Source organism: Lonchura striata, chromosome 13, assembly GCF_050655825.1.
Source record: "Lonchura striata isolate lonStrDom1 chromosome 13, ASM5065582v1, whole genome shotgun sequence".
NCBI classification, from domain to species: Eukaryota; Metazoa; Chordata; class Aves; order Passeriformes; family Estrildidae; genus Lonchura; species Lonchura striata.
The window spans coordinates 3,760,583-3,776,955 of record NC_140715.1 but is presented as its reverse complement, the minus strand read 5'-3'; the positions used below and the strand labels follow the sequence as shown (position 1 = coordinate 3,776,955).

General features: G+C 53.4%; 1 long non-coding RNA gene across 3 annotated transcripts; it reads right to left on the bottom strand.

The window, feature by feature from the left end:
• Positions 1 to 239: 239 nt before the first annotated feature.
• LOC146766114 (uncharacterized) lies at positions 240 to 14,241 on the bottom strand. 3 transcript variants are annotated; one of them, XR_014958261.1, is made up of 3 exons: positions 13,257 to 14,241; positions 12,949 to 13,075; positions 240 to 8,284 (listed from the first exon to the last, which is right to left on the bottom strand). It is a non-coding gene; the product is annotated as an uncharacterized LOC146766114 (long non-coding RNA). The 3 variants fall into 3 exon arrangements; XR_014958260.1 differs by lacking the exon at positions 240 to 8,284 and adding an exon at positions 8,876 to 11,607 and having other exon boundaries at positions 12,949 to 13,133; XR_014958259.1 differs by lacking the exon at positions 240 to 8,284 and adding an exon at positions 8,876 to 11,607.
• Between the last annotated feature and the right edge of the window lie 2,132 nt (positions 14,242 to 16,373).

Genomic DNA, 16,373 nt, shown 5'->3' with positions numbered 1-16,373 from the left:
AGCTCCTGGAGTTCTGTCCATGAGTGTGGGAATCCAGGGCTTCCCTCTGGCTGCCCTGGGACCCTGGCAGGGGTCAGGAACCCCCTGGACAGAGCCCCCAGAGACACTGGCTGTGATCTCTGTCCATGCAAAAGAGTTTTCAATCTTACAGGATCAATTACCAGCTCTGAGGGTTTGATATCAGTAATAATTAAGTGTGCCACGGGTGCAAAAGTAAAATTTTAGGATTCTAGATGAGAGGTCCAAAGGGGACAAGCTGGAGGAAATTGGGTGTGCCTTGTCCTTTTTCTCCTCCTTCATGCCCTCCATGTCTCACTGTGGTGTTGGCATTTTTCTGTTGGTTCAGGCTGGGGACACACTGTCCAACGTAGGTGACAGATATTGGCACGTTCTTGTAAATCCAGCCCAGGGAGTTTCTGGTATTTAATGTTTGTCACATCCCACTGAGGGCAGAGCCCCACACGCTGCCCTGCAGGACAGAGCTGGGCAGGGCAGCAGAACATGTTAGAGATAAACAGAATAAACAACCCTGAAACCAGCACAGACCAATTATGGCTTCTGCTTTGGCAGCGGGGCTGAAAGACAGAGACTTTCTACAATCTGGGATCATCAATACCTCAGATTCCGACACATGAGCTGCTCTCCAAAGGCAGGGGAAATCACCTCACAGGCTGGCAGGAGGGGCTGGGGCAGAAATGTGCGCAGCAAATATTAGCAGGGAAGCAGAATTAGGGTCTGGCTGCAGCTTCTCAGAGGGATGGGTGTGCAGGAGCTGTTCTTGTGCTGCCTTCGTAAAGCTGGAACACGTTCAGCAACCTTTTCCCATCAGGGCTGCAGAACCTGCTCCAGGACTGCAAATCCCACCTCAAAACACCACAGTTTGTTCCTGCAACAAAACAACCCCGCTTTTGGTCATGTTTCTGGCCACATTTGTGTGCTGAGGTTTGATATCTCTGCAAGGAGGGTTTGCATCCAGGATAGGGTATTTCTGAGCATCCTGGTCTTCCTTACATCATTTCCAGGATGGTTTTATGGGAATGGTGAGGTAATGCAGAGAATTTCTCCCTGGATATCAGGGATTCAGTGGTGGTGCAGTCCCAGCACCCCAGCCTGCTGGCAGCCAGCGTTCTCAGATATCAAATAAACGTTCATGGACAATTTTCAGGGTCTGCATTGTGCCATCTGTCAGAGCACTACTGGGAGGTTTTAATTATGGTTTACACTCTGTCTTCAAGCACCTGGATTCGTTTTTTCCTCCTGTCAATTATTGATGGGGATTTGCTAAAAAGTGCTTTAATTCCACTTTGTGTTCTTCCCCTGCAGCAGCTGGGCCAGGAACAGAGATGGGAAGAGGTCAAAGCATGCAAGATGTGAGGACACTTCTGACTCAGCCACTTCCCAGTGTGGGGGCCAGTTCCATGACCATTCCCAGGTTTATCTTTGGAATAATTTTCTGAGTGACTTATTTGGGTGAATGATTTGTGAGGGAAAAGGGATCAGATCAGCTCCCCAAGGAGGAGAGAGATCTTGATGTGAAATTCTGTGCCCCTGTGCTCAGGTGAGCCCCCAGCTGCAGAGCTGCCCCAGCCCTGTCCCAGCACAGGAGGAGCTGGAGCTGCTGGAGCCAGGCCAGAGGAGGCTCCAGGATGAGCAGAGGATGGAGCAGCTCTGCTGGCAGGAAAGGCTGGCACAGCTGGGATTGTTCACCTGGAGAGGAGAAGCTTTGGGCTGAGCTCAGGGTGGCCTTGCAGGGCCTGGAGGAGCCACAGGAAACCTGGAGAGAGAGAATGGACAAGGGATGGAGGGACAGGACACAGGGAATGGCTCCCAGTGCCAGAGGGCAGGGATGGATGGGATATTGGGAATTAGGAATTGTTCCCTGTGAGGGTGGGCAGGCCCTGGCACAGGGTGCCCAGAGCAGCTGTGGCTGCCCCTGGATCCCTGGCAGTGCCCAAGGCCAGGCTGGACAGGGCTGGAGCAGCCTGGGACAGTGGGAGGTGTCCCTGCCATGGCAGGGGTGGGATGCGGTGGGCTTTAAGGTCCCTTCCAACCCAAACCATTCCATGATTCCAGGAGATCCCCTGAGCTGGTGACTGCTGTCCCCAGGCTGCACGGCTTGGAGGAGCATTGCCTGGGGAAATCTCAGAGTGGGGGTGGCAGGGCTCGCACAGAACCTGCTGTCTGCACTTCCAGCGACTCCTCCAACCCCAAAATGCAGCTCTGGAATGCAGCACTCCATGCCCAGCACCCTACAGGGCTCCTGGAGTGAAGGTGTGGCCTCCGACACTCCCAGAAAAATCCAATATATCTGATTTTCCAAAGCAGCCACTCGGCTCTCTCCAATCAAAGCGTGGCCGTGAAACAATGAGGGCACAGCCCCAAAAGGGGTGGGAGCAGCGAGCTGCCAGCTCTCCCTGCATCCACGAGCCCGCCGTTTCCAGGAGGAATCACTTGCCAATACATATGGTGTTGTGTGGATGGGAAATGTCACGGAACATAACGTCCTGATATGTTTAAAAATAAATCGCTGGGACGGCTGAAAAAATAAATGACTGAAGGGAAGGGACTCGTGGTGGCTTCTGCTGGGGATTAATTTTGTCGTTTGGTTTGGGGAGAGCTCCATTCAGGTGTCGAAGTCGGTGTTGGTTTGATAAACTGGGGGGTTTGGCTCGGTCTCCAAGGAGTGATGGGGAACGAGGTCAGTTTCTTAATTAATTTATGCAAATTGCTGCTTCCTTCTCCTCTGTCTGAACGTTAGTGACACCTGTCTTATCTCCTCACAGCTAATTGCAGGGAACAAACAGGGAAGCACGGGCAGGACTTTGGGAATGGCACCAGCAGGAGCGATAGAACTTCCACAATCAACCCAGAAAGCTGCAAAATGATCATAACGATTATTGATGATTGATTACTATTTACACATTCTCTAAAGCATTGGTCAGAGCCATTCCTGGGCTCCCACTCTGTGCACGGAGCAGGAATATCCTCGCAGGAGCATCAGGATGAGCTCCTGGCTGGATGTCACACCTGGAAAATCCACCCCAAATCCCCTTCCTGGGTTTCTTCTGTGTCCCTCCACCTCTCCCTCCCTGCTCTGTATGATTCTCCCAAACCCAGAATTTGCCTTCCAAGAGAGCTGGATCCTTCAGGTCTCTTCCAAGCCAAACAATTCCAAGGTTGGTGATGCCAAGGGCAGTTTTCCTGAGCCTCGTGGAGTGGTGGGAGCTGTCCCTGCTCACTGGGATTGCATGGATAGCTTTAAAGGTTCCTCCCAACCAAATCATACTGGGATTTTTCTACAGAACTGGCCTGTAAATGAATGGATTCTTCACAATAATAATTCAAAAATAGTGCAAATTTCTGCCCCAGAGGGATGGGAATAGGTAAAATGAGCTGGGAAATACTGCAGTTGCTGCAACAGGAATGGTGCACCCCAGAGTTTCTCCTGTCCTTCTCCCCTCCCCTATTCATGGGTTATCTGGGGAAGAGCAAGTCTTCAAAATTAAAAAAAAAAAAAATCCTCCCTGTGTTCATTTTGTTATTAACATTCAAGGTAGCTTTATTTGATTTTATTTTTTAAGGAATTTCTTCTGGTTTTGATGAAAGCACAAGGAAGAAACCAAAGTTGGGACAGCAGGAAAAAATCCCAGCAGAGGGAAGGGAGATGAAGAATGTTGGTGCAGCTGCATCAAGGCACCAGCTTGGTCTGAATGCCAATATTTGGGGTATTCTGATCATTTCATCACCCAGACAGCACAAACTGGACCAGCTCATGCTGGGCCCATGCAGACATCCCAGGAAAATCCTGCTTTTCTGGTGCAAGATGCTCCAGAACCAGTCAGCACATGGCAAATGCCTATTTCCAGGATAATTTATCACAATTCCCTTTGGATCTCTTGTTTCTTTGGTGAGTGATTAAAAAATACAAATTTCATTTAATAAAAGAAAAAAACCCAAACCATTATTCGGGCCTAAAATTGCAGGGTTCTGCATGAAAAACATGTCCAGATTTTAAAGTAGTTCTAGGTTGCTTCTGTGGGTTTTTGTGGTCATTTTCTTCTGAAGAAAACCTGTTTTGTTCAAAACTCCAAAGCCTCCAGCATTATATCCAAGAGGTTCTTCATGTTTTATTCCCTTCTTTTTTTTCTTTCCTTTTCTTTTTTTTTTTTTTTTTTTTTTTTGAGAACTCTTTGAAAATTTGGCTGGGGTGAAAAAAGCAGAATCACAGAAGCCCTGCCTGCATGCAAGTTCCTTTTCCTGGCAAAATCCAGGAAGAAACACCCCCTTGGGGGAGCAGCCTCATCCCAGCAGGAGAGCTGCAGGTGGGACTGGAGGCTGGGCCCTTCCTGCTCCTGGGGCACAGAATTCCTGCCTTTCCATGGCTTTTGCATCAGTGCTGGAAATACAGGCACTTTTCCCTGGGAAAATATCCAGAATTTTTCCGAGTTGTGCTCCTGCCTCCCTCCCCTCCAGCCCCAGGGTTCTGTCCTCTCCCAGCCCTCTCCTGCTTCCCCCCAAAGTCCAGCCTGGCTGCATTTCCCTCCAGCCTCCCTGCCTGGGGCTGGTGCTGCGGCTCCTGAGGAGTCTTCCCACCAAACATGAATTCGAGTGTCCACCTGGGCTGCAGAGGGATGTGGGAGGATGGGGATGGGATGGGATGGGGATGAGGATGGGGATGGGATGGGATGGGATGGGATGGGATGGGATGGGATGGGATGGGATGGGATGGGATGGGATGGGATGGGATGGGATGGGATGGGATGGGATGGGATGGATGGGATGGGATGGGATGGGATGGGATGGGATGGGATGGGATGGGATGGGATGGGATGGGATGGGATGGGATGGGATGGGATGGATGGGATGGGATGGGATGGGATGGGATGGGATGGGATGGGATGGGATGGGATGGGATGGGATGGGATGGGATGGGATGGGATGGGATGGGGATGGGGATGGGGATGGGGATGAGGATGAGGAGAATGAGGATGAGGATGAGAAGTGGAGACATGGGATGCGGCTTAGGGAGGTGTCCTTGGCACTTTGGGCTCTATGATGGCTGCAGAGCCCCCAGCATCACCATCCCCACTGTCACTCTGGGGACAGGGCTGTCCTGAGGGCCAGCAGTGCCCGGTGCTGTGTGCAGGTGCTCCCACAGGCGGGTGCAGAGCTGCTGGAGGTGTCCTGGTGTCCATCTGCAGCTCCAGGAGCCAGCATCCCGTTTGTCTTCTCCATCCCAACATCCCACGTGCCCAGGGCTTTTCCTCAGGCTCTGGACCTCCAGCCAGGGGACAGCCACCTGCAGGCCCCAGCCACGGGGCTGCACCTTGCAGGTGCCTCATCCCTGAGCAATTCCAGCCGGGATGAGCCCGGAGCAGCCTCTGGCACTGCCCAAGCTCCAGAGCCAAGCGGCTCCTCCCGAAATAACTCCCAGCGCCACGCCGCTGGCGGATCCTCCCTCCCGGGATGTGTGGAGGGGCTCAGCACCCCAAACTCGGCAGGGAATTCGGTGCTCGAGCGAAGTGTGAGACCGTGGGAAGCGTCTGGAGCGGCGGCGGCTCCGCTGTGCCAGCCTGGCAGCAGCTGCCACCGCCCGTATGGCTCTGCCCACATGCACCCCCTCTGCAGTGCCTCCCGAATGTGCAATATCAACATTGCGGGAGCAGAGGATTTCTGCATGTCATTATCCCAAGGTTTATTTGAATAAAAGGCTGGCGGGGGGAGGCAGAGCCGGCTCCGCTGAGCGGCTCCGGCGGAGTCTCGCAGCTCGGCTCGGAGATGCCGATAGACAGCGGGAGCACAGACACAGCCAGGGCTGTGTTTGCCGAGTGCTGCTAAAACATGTTGCCATCGAGATTCCCAAGCCCCACGTTTCTAAAATATTCATCGCCACAGCCCAGATTCCCTCCCAAGGAGCAGAAATCCAGGCAGAGACGAGAATCTATCTGGCATCCCCTTGTGGCTTTGCTTCTCCCTGCTGCGATGGGAGAGCGAGGAGCACAAGCATGGCAGAGCCCAGGCCTCAGTGGATTGCTGCCAGGCCTCGTGGCACCACGAGAGCGTCCTCACGGAGTTATCCCCTCAATATCTGCACCACGGAGTCAGGGATGAGGAATCAGCCATGAGGAACCCTTAAAAAGGGGATAAGGAAGCAGTGCTGAGGGATCCATAACAAGGGGTTATGGATCTGTAAGGAACAGCCACACAAGGTGCAATGAGGAGCAGCCAGCAGCGTGGGCAGAGCGCCTTAGTGACACTTCAGAGTCACCTGGGCACCTTCAGAGGCCTCTGAGCTGTGTCTAGGGGCACGATGGACATGCAGAAAAAGCTCTCCAGCATGGACCTGCTGTTCCTGAGGTCAGGAATTCCATCCCCTGCAGGCTCTGCTGCCCTTTGGGATCTCATCCAGTGCCCCGCTGCTGTCACATGGAGACGTCACCATCATGGTGGCTTTAAGTAAGAAAAATACACTCTCTCTCCTGACCTACTGGAGTTTTATTGTCCCTGCGATTCCCAAAGGTCCTGGTCACACAAACGCTACATTTTGGAGCGACTCCATGTGCAGAGCTTTGCCCCGAGGCAGCAGCAGCTGCTCCGAAATGACCTGCTTTGGGGGCAGGGGTCCCGTTTCAAAGGACCACAGAATGTTTGTGGACCAGTTCAGTCACAGCCCAAGAAAAGGCTGAGGTCAGGAGGTGCCCCAGGGCTCCAAACTGTGATTCCAAATTCCCAGGTGCAGATGTTCTTCCAACCCAACTCTCCCAGCACCCTGCAGCCCCAGCCATGGCGTTTGTGGGTCAGATTCCATTAAGGAGGGCCGGATGCTTGGAAGACATGGAACGTTTGTCTCTGGTTATTGTCCGGGTGATTTTCCTAATGGATTAGCACAGATTAGCCCGGCACTGGGAGAGGCACTGGCTTGCTTTGCATGCTCCACAGGCGAAGGATTCCGGCTGGAAATGGGATGATCTAATAACAGGGATAATTGCTGCTTTATGGACTATAAGTGCTGCCGTGTCAGGGGCTCGTCTGCCTCGACAGTGAGGCCATTGTACAAATTCAAATCCCCCGGTCACCCCACAGCTCACAGTGACAGCGAGTGGCCCCACAGTGACTTCCACGGGGCCCCTGAACACCTGCACCACGAGATACCAGCCGCGAATTAATTGATCCAACCCCTTAAAGCCGCTTTCACGGGATCCCCCGGTGCTGATATTCCACTTTCCCACCCCCCAGGGCGATGCTGGAGCAGGGGAAACCGAGGCAGGAGCAGTTTCCCTTTGCACAAGGTGGAGGGTGGGGTTCCCTTATCACCCCCCAATCTCAGTGCTTTTATCTTTGATTCCCTGAGGGTAAATTCAGGGCTCGACAATTAATTTCTGCCGGGTGTTTTGCACTGCTCAGGAGCCAGCCAAGCCCATACTGTGAATATTACAAAGCTTTTTAGAACAGGAGAGCTTGGCAATTGCGACAGCACTTTTGAATCATTCATAATTTTGCACAGGGGCAACTTCTGTAGGTGTCTCGTTTCCTCTATGTTCATAATGTTTTAGGACTAAAAATAACAAGGAATTGCTGTTTGAAACGTGAACGAGGAATTAGAATTGCCAAGGAACTCAGGAGTCAAACTGTACTGGAGGACATCAGAGCCTTCCCACAGCCACAGCTCCAAACCCCAATTAATCCTGGGTTAGGCACGGGAAAATGTGTGGCTGGGAAGATTGGGAACAGCTTCCACTTCCCAGCCAAGCAATAGGCAGATGGGTGAGGAGAAGGGGATTTTGGGGAAAATTAGTTGGAGCTCCTTTGTGCCCACAAAGAGCGCAGTGCTGGGGCCAGTTGAGTGCCTGGGTTGCATCCCTCTCAAATTCCCGGCAGGAAAGCTCTGCCTTGGGACACCAGAGCTGCACTGCTGCTCCTGGTGGGAGCCTCCTGCCTCCTGCTTCCCATGTGGGGCTGCTCCCATGGCTTGGGGCAAAATCCTGGAGAGGTTTAGATATCTCCTGGGGATATTGGATCCCTTCCTGCAGAGGGGTTTGCTGGAGCTGCCTGGATCATTTGGTGGTGACAGTCCTGGAGCTGGGATGGGGCTCCTGGACAAGCAGGGCACAGGGAGGAGCTGGAGCTGCTGGAGCCAGGCCAGAGGAGGCTCCAGGATGAGCAGAGGATGGAGCAGCTCTGCTGGCAGGAAAGGCTGGCACAGCTGGGATTGTTCACCTGGAGAGGAGAAGCTTTGGGCTGAGCTCAGGGTGGCCTTGCAGGGCCTGGAGGAGCCACAGGAAACCTGGAGAGAGAGAATGGACAAGGGATGGAGGGACAGGACACAGGGAATGGCTCACCAGTGCCAGAGTGTCGCAGGCACATTCTTCTCTCTTTCAAGATTTTTCATAGAGGAGCACAGAGGAAAGAAAGAGCAAACAGTTTTATTTCTGCTCCTTGTTTTTGCCATGTGGAATGTGTTTGGAGAATTGTTTATCTGGGGTGATTGCTTGGTTGGATTCTGGTGAGGATTGTTTGAGCTGATGGCCAATCCAACCCACCTGGGGCTGGGCTCTGGAGAGAAGGTCACGAGTTGTGAGTTAGATATGGTAGTTAGAACAAGTAGGTTTGTGGTTTTAGTTTCCCCTTTAAACAGTATATTAATGTATTGTAGTATAGTTATAATAAAGGAATCATTCAGCCTTCTGAACTGGAGTCAGACATCATCATTTCTTCCCACTGGCTTCACCTGCATTTACAATACCAGAGGGCAGGGCTGGATGGGATATTGGGAATTAGGAATTGTTCCCTGGCAGGGTGGGCAGGCCCTGGCACAGGGTGCCCAGAGCAGCTGTGGCTGCCCCTGGATCCCTGGCAGTGCCCAAGGCCAGGTTGGACAGGGCTTGGAGCAGCCTGGGACAGTGGGAGGTGTCCCTGCCGTGGCAGGGGATTGGAATGGGATGAGGTTTAAATTCCCTTTTGACCCAAACCATTCTGGGATTCTCTGACCAGGATTGCTCTGGGCTGGGCTCAGCCGGAGCTGTTCTCAGACCCCTCACAGTGTCCAGGCTGGCTCAGAAGGAGCAGCTGACCCTCCCAGCTGGTGGAGTTGTTGTCCTAACGCAAAGGTCCCCCTCCGAGCCCCTTCGGTTTGGATCCCCTCAGATTCCTTTCCAAGAGGTCACTGCTTAGATCCTTCCCTGCCTCTCCCAAGCCTTGCCCAGCCCCCTGAGCCCTCCTCCATGGCAGGGGTCTGCTCCAGCCCCTTGCCTGATGATTTCTGTGCTGAGCTCTCCTCTGAGCTGAGGGGATGAGGAAAATTCACGTCCTGGAAGTTTCAACCTCTTCTTTCAGAATTAATTTTGCAAGCTCCTCCTTGGCCCGAGCTCTCTGCGGGCTCAGGCAGAACAGGGCCAGCGAGAGGGGAAAGTCATGTTGCTGCTTAAATCTCCAAAGCAAAAATAATCCATTTTAATGAAGGTTCACAATCTGCAATGAATGTGAAACAATGTTGTCAGCTAAGCTGTTGCATTATTCACTTTTATTTGTACAAGGTCCTTCCATTAATATTTGACTACAAGAGAATGCAATTAAAAATTTTCTACTTGAATAAACCTCTCACCACGGTGTTGGTTAAAGGATAAAACCCTTTTAGGGTGGTGGAGAGGGGAATTTAGCACGCTGGCACGTGGGTCACACACCGACTCTCATCCTCCTGCACCCCAGGTTTGTTCCCTGCTCTCATTTTCTGCCGTGCCTTCCCTTCAATCCTCGCCCCACATCGGCTCCTCTGGGCTCCCCTGCTCCCTTCCCTGGCATCTGGAGGATCCCAACGCAATCATTTCCTTCAGAGCAGAGCCAAGACAGGCAGGGAAGGGAGGGGGGATGTGCAGGCAGGTGGGAAGCACCCCCAATCCACAATTCCCCAAATTCTCAGGTTGAGGCAGAGCCCCATTTTCCAGGGAAGGAGTGGGAGCTTTGCCTTCGTGTCCAGGGGTGTTTGCTAGCAGGGAGAGATGATTTATTATTTAAATTTTGGCATGCATGGCTGGGCACTGAATTAGTTGTAATCTCCCAGGATGGGAGGAAAAAACCTTCTAGGATCAGGGAAGAGAGTTCAGACACGAGCTCAGCTCATCACAAAAGAGAAGATGTTGGGGACAAGGGACACAGAGATGATATGCAAAGCATGGAGCCACATATAGAAGGATTAGGCACTAATTCTCTTTCCAGAGCATCCAGGAACAAGGGGCCTGTGGTGAAAATAAAACCACAGAGTTGAGGTGAGCACAGAAGGTTGAAATATGGCCAGGTTTGTATGGATTGGTGGCAGGAAAGAGGACAATCCATGAGCTTGGAACTGCTGGGCCTTTGGGAGAGCCCTCCCTGCTCCCAGGCCCCTTCAGGGAGCTGGGGAGTGCCACCAGGAGCTGGACATTCCACCCCAGGCTGCTTCACCTCCTGGGGAGTTCATCACTCCCTGGGGAAAAGCTGGGGAAAAGCACTGGGGAAGTCTGGGAGCAGAACTGGATGGGATAGAAGGAGAAAATGTGTGTGGATATGTGGAAAAGGAGCATCTGGTCTCAAAAAATGAAGTCTAGGAGAGGTTTGGAGCTTCTTTTGGAGCAGAAATGTGGGGGCCGAGAAGGCCAGCCTTGGGGGCAGGGAGATGGCCAGAGAACACAGGAGTGTCTCCAGGAGCAGGAGAATAACCTTGGAGAGTGACTTTTAGAGGAAAAAGACCCCCAGGAGAGTTTCCACCTCCCTGGGGACCTCCACACAAGCAGAAGAGAAACCAGAGAGGATTTTGGGGAATGAATGCTCTGGCTCAGCTGATCCAGGTCCAGCATGCTGTCGATCACCTTTGGTTTTTTGGGAGAAGACCTGCCAGGGCACACAGTGGGCAGAGATCCAACCCCATCCCATGGCACAACCTCGCTGATCCCTGTGGGAATTCCATACCCTCCCCATTAAACCCCACCCAGGAACATTTGCACATCTACATCTCTTTAATGGTTGGATTTGCTGATCTTAAAGGTCTTTTCCAACCAAAAAAATCGGGATCTGTCTCTTTTCAGGACCAAGCAGGACCTGCTGCTGTGCCATAAAATCCAGAAAAGCTGCCAGCACTGTCCTCCTCTTCCTGGGATGAACATTTTCCCATTTCTGGGACAAGCACAGCTCCTCAGGAGATCTCCTCACCCGGGATCATCTGATGGAGCAGACCACCCACAGGGATCCCAGGCACACAACAACCAACAGCAGCAACATCAGGGCGGATTCAGGGAATATTCTGTGCATTTTTCTGCTCTTCCCTTCTCTCCTGCTGGGCTCTTCCCTGGCTCTTTGAGGGGAAGGTGGCAGCAACACCCAGAACTCCGGAGAAGCCACTGGGACCATCTCTGGGCTCTCCTGAGGGGCCCTGGCTGCACCCCTGGAGATTTCACATCCCACTGCAAGGGGGGATCAGCTCATCCACACTTCAGGAATCTGCCCATGGAATGCTAAACAGCACCTCAAGCAAGGCCTGGGAGTGCACAGAGAGGGATCTGCAGACCTTCAATTCACCACGCTTCAACTCTTCCCAGATAAAATAAGGATTAGGAAGCCCATTCATCTTCAGGAGTGCTGTGGAAAATCAGTCCATTATTTGTGTCCCATTAATGTTCCCTGGGCTGGGGAGATGAATAATTCCATCCCCAGCAGCAGATTTGTACAGTGAGGAGTACAGAAGACAAGGGCCCACTCCAGACAAGCAGGCTGGAGCAGGATGTGAGGGATGGTTCATGGAATGGGTGCCAGGATTCCAGCCCAGGCCAGCCTGGGGCACCCAGGAGCTCTCCCAGGAGGGATGGAGTGCAGCTGCATCCCAATCCCAAAGCATTCCCAGAGAATCATGGACTGGGTGGGGTTGGAATGGTCCTTAAAAATCACCCAGTGCCACCCCGGCCATGGCAGGGACACCTCCCACTGTCCCAGGCTGCTCCCAGCCTTGTCCAGCCTGGTCTTGGACAATTCCAGGGATCCAGGGGCAGCCACAGCTGCTTTGGGCACCTGTGCCAGAGCCTGCCCACCCTGCCAGGGAACAATTCCTAATTCCCAATATCCCATCCATCCCTGCCCTCTGGCAGTGGGAGCCATTCCCTGTGTCCTGTCCCTCCATCCCTTGTCCCCAGTCCCTCTCCAGCTCTCCTGGAGCCCCTTCAGGCCCTGGCAGGGCTCTGAGCTCTCTCTGGAGCTTCTCCTCTCCAGGGGAGCACCCCCAGCTCTCCCAGCCTGGCTCCAGCTGGGAAAGGGGCTCAGCCTGGAGAAAAGGAGGCTCAGGAGAACCTTCTCCAGGTGAGCAGAGCCAGGCTGGAGTCGGGCTGTGCTCCCAGGAACAAGGGACAAGAGGAAATGGAAGAAATGGCCTACAAGCTCTGCCAGGGCAGGCTCAGGGTGGGCAGCAGCAGGAATTTCCCCATGGAAAAGGTGCTCAGGGATTGGGAGGAGCTGCTCAGGGAGGTTTGGAGTGCCCATCCCTGGAGCTGTCCCAGGAAGGGCTGGATGTGGCACTGAGTGCTCTGGGCTGGGGACAAGGTGGGGATCAGGCACGGCTTGGATTCGATGATCCTGAAGGGCTTTCCAGCCTCAACGGTTCTGGAATTCTGTGAAATACTTTCCTTTCATTCAAACCCCTCTCCTCAGTACAGACCCATCTGAGGAAACCTCAGAGACAGCGCCTGGAGAATTCCAAGCAGCTGGAAAAGGCTGGACAGGGCTGGCGGCTCCTCCTGTGCTGGGTGAGGCTCCTGTCCCACCCCCAGAGCTGCTGGGAAAGCCAAGAGGTGCTAAAATCTGGTTATTGAACGATCTGGGAGTGCTGCACTGCTGCTCAGGGAGATTTATCCCCCATCTGTGCTTGTTTTCCTTCCACCGGCACACCTAATAAATATCCCCTTTTAAACCAAAGCACCTCCATTTACAAACCTGTTAGCAGAGCTCTGGCATTTCCCAAGGATCTCGCCTCCAACATCCCCGCCTGGAAGGCCACGAGTTAATCCCCAGAACTCGCTGGGATTTCTCAGGCTGGAGGTCCCTCGCGTTTTCTCCTCTTCTAAAAAACAGATAATCCAAATTCTTCCAGCTGCCCACGCAGGTGAGAGCCAATAATCCTGGGAATTTGAGAGAGCGATTACAAACTGAAATTCCCATTTTAGACGAGCACATCAAGGCTCAGAAGCCTTTGCTGTGCATGTAGGGAAGGAGAAAAAAAAAATTAAAAAATTAAAAATCACCAAATCCCAAAGCCCTGCGAGGCAGTAAGTAAAGTTTGGCAACTTCCAAATGCATTCCCTGTTGTTCCAAGCTGTTCCCTGTGGCTCCCCAGAGGGCTGGTCCATAAAGGATAACAACCTTTGCCTGCTGGGAGCTATTAGCTTAAATGGGAGCGGGCTGCTGCAGCATTTAAGTCTGATTAGAATGGTGTCATTGGATTTGTATGCACAGGGATCCATGCAGATGGATTTCACAAAAATTCCGAGAAATTACATCCTGGAAAGGGAGTTAAAGGGATGTCTCAATGCGTGGCAAGGCTCGCTCGGCTTGGCTGACTGAAATTGCAAATAGAGAAGCAGAAAAAAAGAAAAAGAAAACCACAAGGAAGTGAAAATGAGGCTGGGGAATTTAGGAACAGAATTCCAGGTTCTGGAATGGGCAGACGGATTAGGGATCAAAATGGCCACATATCTTTTCCTCATTTTTCATTAAATTCAAAATATTTTCATTAGATGTGTGAGCACATGAAGTCATTGTTGTGTTTCACATGGAACTGCACAAGATTGCGGATGCATGGTTACCCTCCATGTAGGTGCCATCTCTGGACTAAAACTTCTCCCATCCCAGCATTTCCAGGCATTCCCAGGCCACACTTCGAGCCAGGAAACCTCACCAGCTCAGGTAGCAACCCCCAAATTTCCACACGCTGGGAACAAGCAGGGAATTTATCGCTGGATAAAGCCCCTGACCCAGAAAAGCATCGACCTCTTACAACTCATTTGTCTCTCTTTGACTTGCAAATCTCAGGAATTTTCCACCCCAGTCAACTGAGCTCTCACCTCCCCCTGAGAGGGCAGGGCAGTTCCTGCAGCATCTTCTGCTCGAAGGTTTTTGGTTTCTCTCAATGCTTTCGCAGCTCCTTTCGGGGGTTTTCTCACCACCCATGGAGCTGCTGGAACATTCCCAGCGTTGCCAGACACAGGGAATGAAGCTGGGCTTCCCCAGCCGCCCCGGGGATGCCACAAAGGGTCACGAAGGGACCCCAGAGTGCCCAGCACGGTGCAGTCGGAGATTTCCAGCAGCTGCTTGGCTCCTAGAGCCATTGATGAGCTTTCACTTCATTAAAATAATCGCTAATAAGTCTGGCATTCTTCAGGCAGGCTGAGTCTGCTCCCTGTGCCCAAAGCCATGGCCTTGGCCTGGTGGGGATGGACCAGGGATGCTGGAATGAGGAAAAGCACAATCCAGAGTCTTTAAACTGCCTGAAACAGCCTGATGAGCGTGGCCATCTCCATCCCATTGTGTTCATCTTCATCCCATCCTTGGGAAGAGCTGGGATACAGAGGGGCACTGCAAACATCCCACCAATTCCAGTGCCAAGGCAATATTCCTTGATTTTCCAGCCCCACCCAGGCCCATTTCCCCAACTCCAAAAACCCTCCCTGCTAGGATAAACAGTGCCTCAGCCCCCAGTAATCCTTTTTTAACATTTAACAAAATCTTTCTCTCCTTCTTAAGGCTTAAGGAGAACAAAAAAAAAGAGAGAAAAAAAAAAGCAGCACTTTCCCTATTTAGCAACATTCTTGTGATGTTTATTGGAACGGGCTGAAAGAGCTGAGGTTTGAAAATTAGGATCTGGCAAGGAAACAGTGTCCTCAGGGGCCAGAGAACAAACCTCTCTGGGAGGAAAGTGATGGGACCAGCCTTTAAAGGCTGGAAAATTGCAAACCAATGTGCTCAGCAGTATTTTCCTTTATGCGGTTCTTTTATTCTTAAGATGAAAATTGCTCGGGACAAAGGCATGGGTCTCATACCTGGGACAGTGTGCTCCTTCCTCTCCTCTTCCCTGTGAAAATGTGTGCTGCTTTGAAGAGATGTTCAGCATGAAGCAAATGCCAACGTGACCATTTTTAATGCAAATTCGCTGCCATCTCTCCCCTCTACTCTAATACTGCCTGGAAATGTGTGACAGTGCCTTGGCAGGGCTGTCACTCGGGGAGGAACAGGGGCCTGCAGTGCTTTTCCAGGATGAGGAAGTGCCTTGCTGGGTTTCCAGCCTCTGATCCCACCCAGACACGACAGCAAAAGTCTTTTCCAGCTCTCCCTGAGGCTCGCTGCTCAGTCACTGCGAGGCTTTAACGAGAGGACAAAGCTGGTGGCATCACTGCGAGGATGCTCCTGTGGGCAGGGCTAGCAAAGCACCCCTTGCACAGGCAGGGGTGGCCAGAGGTGTCCCCAGTGCCCCTTGCTGGGGTAGGGATGGCCAGAGGTGTCCCCAGTGCCCTTGGTTTGGGTAGGGGTGGGCAGGGATGTCCCAGTGCCCCTGGTTTGGGTAGGGATGGCCAGAGGTGTCCCCAGTGCCCCTTGATGGGGTAGGGATGGCCAGAGGTGATCCCAGCGCCTCTGTTCTGTGTCGGGGCAGGCACCGAGTCACATCCCACACCCCCAGTCCCATCCTCCCCAGCCCACACAGGGTTAAACCCTCTCCGCTGTGCCCGGGGGTGGGAATTGCTCTGGGGCTGCTGTCCTGCCCCTGTCCCCTGCCCTGCCCTGTCCTGTCCTGTCCTGCCCCTGTCCCCTGCCCTGCCCCTGTCCCCTGCCCTGCCCTGTCCTGTCCTGCCCCTGTCCCCTGCCCTGCCCCTGTCCCCTGTCCCCTGCCCTGCTCCTGTCCCCCTGCCCTGTCCCTGTGCCCTGTCCCTGTGCCCTGTCCTGCCCTGTCCCCCTGTTCCTCTGTCCTGCCCCTGTCCCCCTTTCTCTGTGCCCTGCCCTGCCCCTGTCCCCGCTGCCCTGCCCCTGTGCCCTGTCCTGCCCTGCCCTGCCCTGTCCTGTCCTGCCCCTGTCCCCCTGTCCCTGTCCCTGTCCCCCTGTCCTGTCCTGCCCCTGTCCTCCTGTCCTGCCCCTGTCCCCTGCCCTGCCCTGTCCTGCCCTGCCCCTGTCCCCTGTCCCCGCTGCCCTGCCCCTGTGCCCTGTCCCTGTCCTGTCCTGCCCCTGTCCCCCTGCCCTGCTCCCTGTCCCTGTCCTGTCCCTGCCCTGCCCTGCCTGTCCCGCTCCGGGGGACGCGGCCGTGCTTTCCCGGCCGCTCTTCCCACGCTTTACGGACCGGCGCTCCCCGCAGCCCTCGCCGGGAGCAGAGGAAG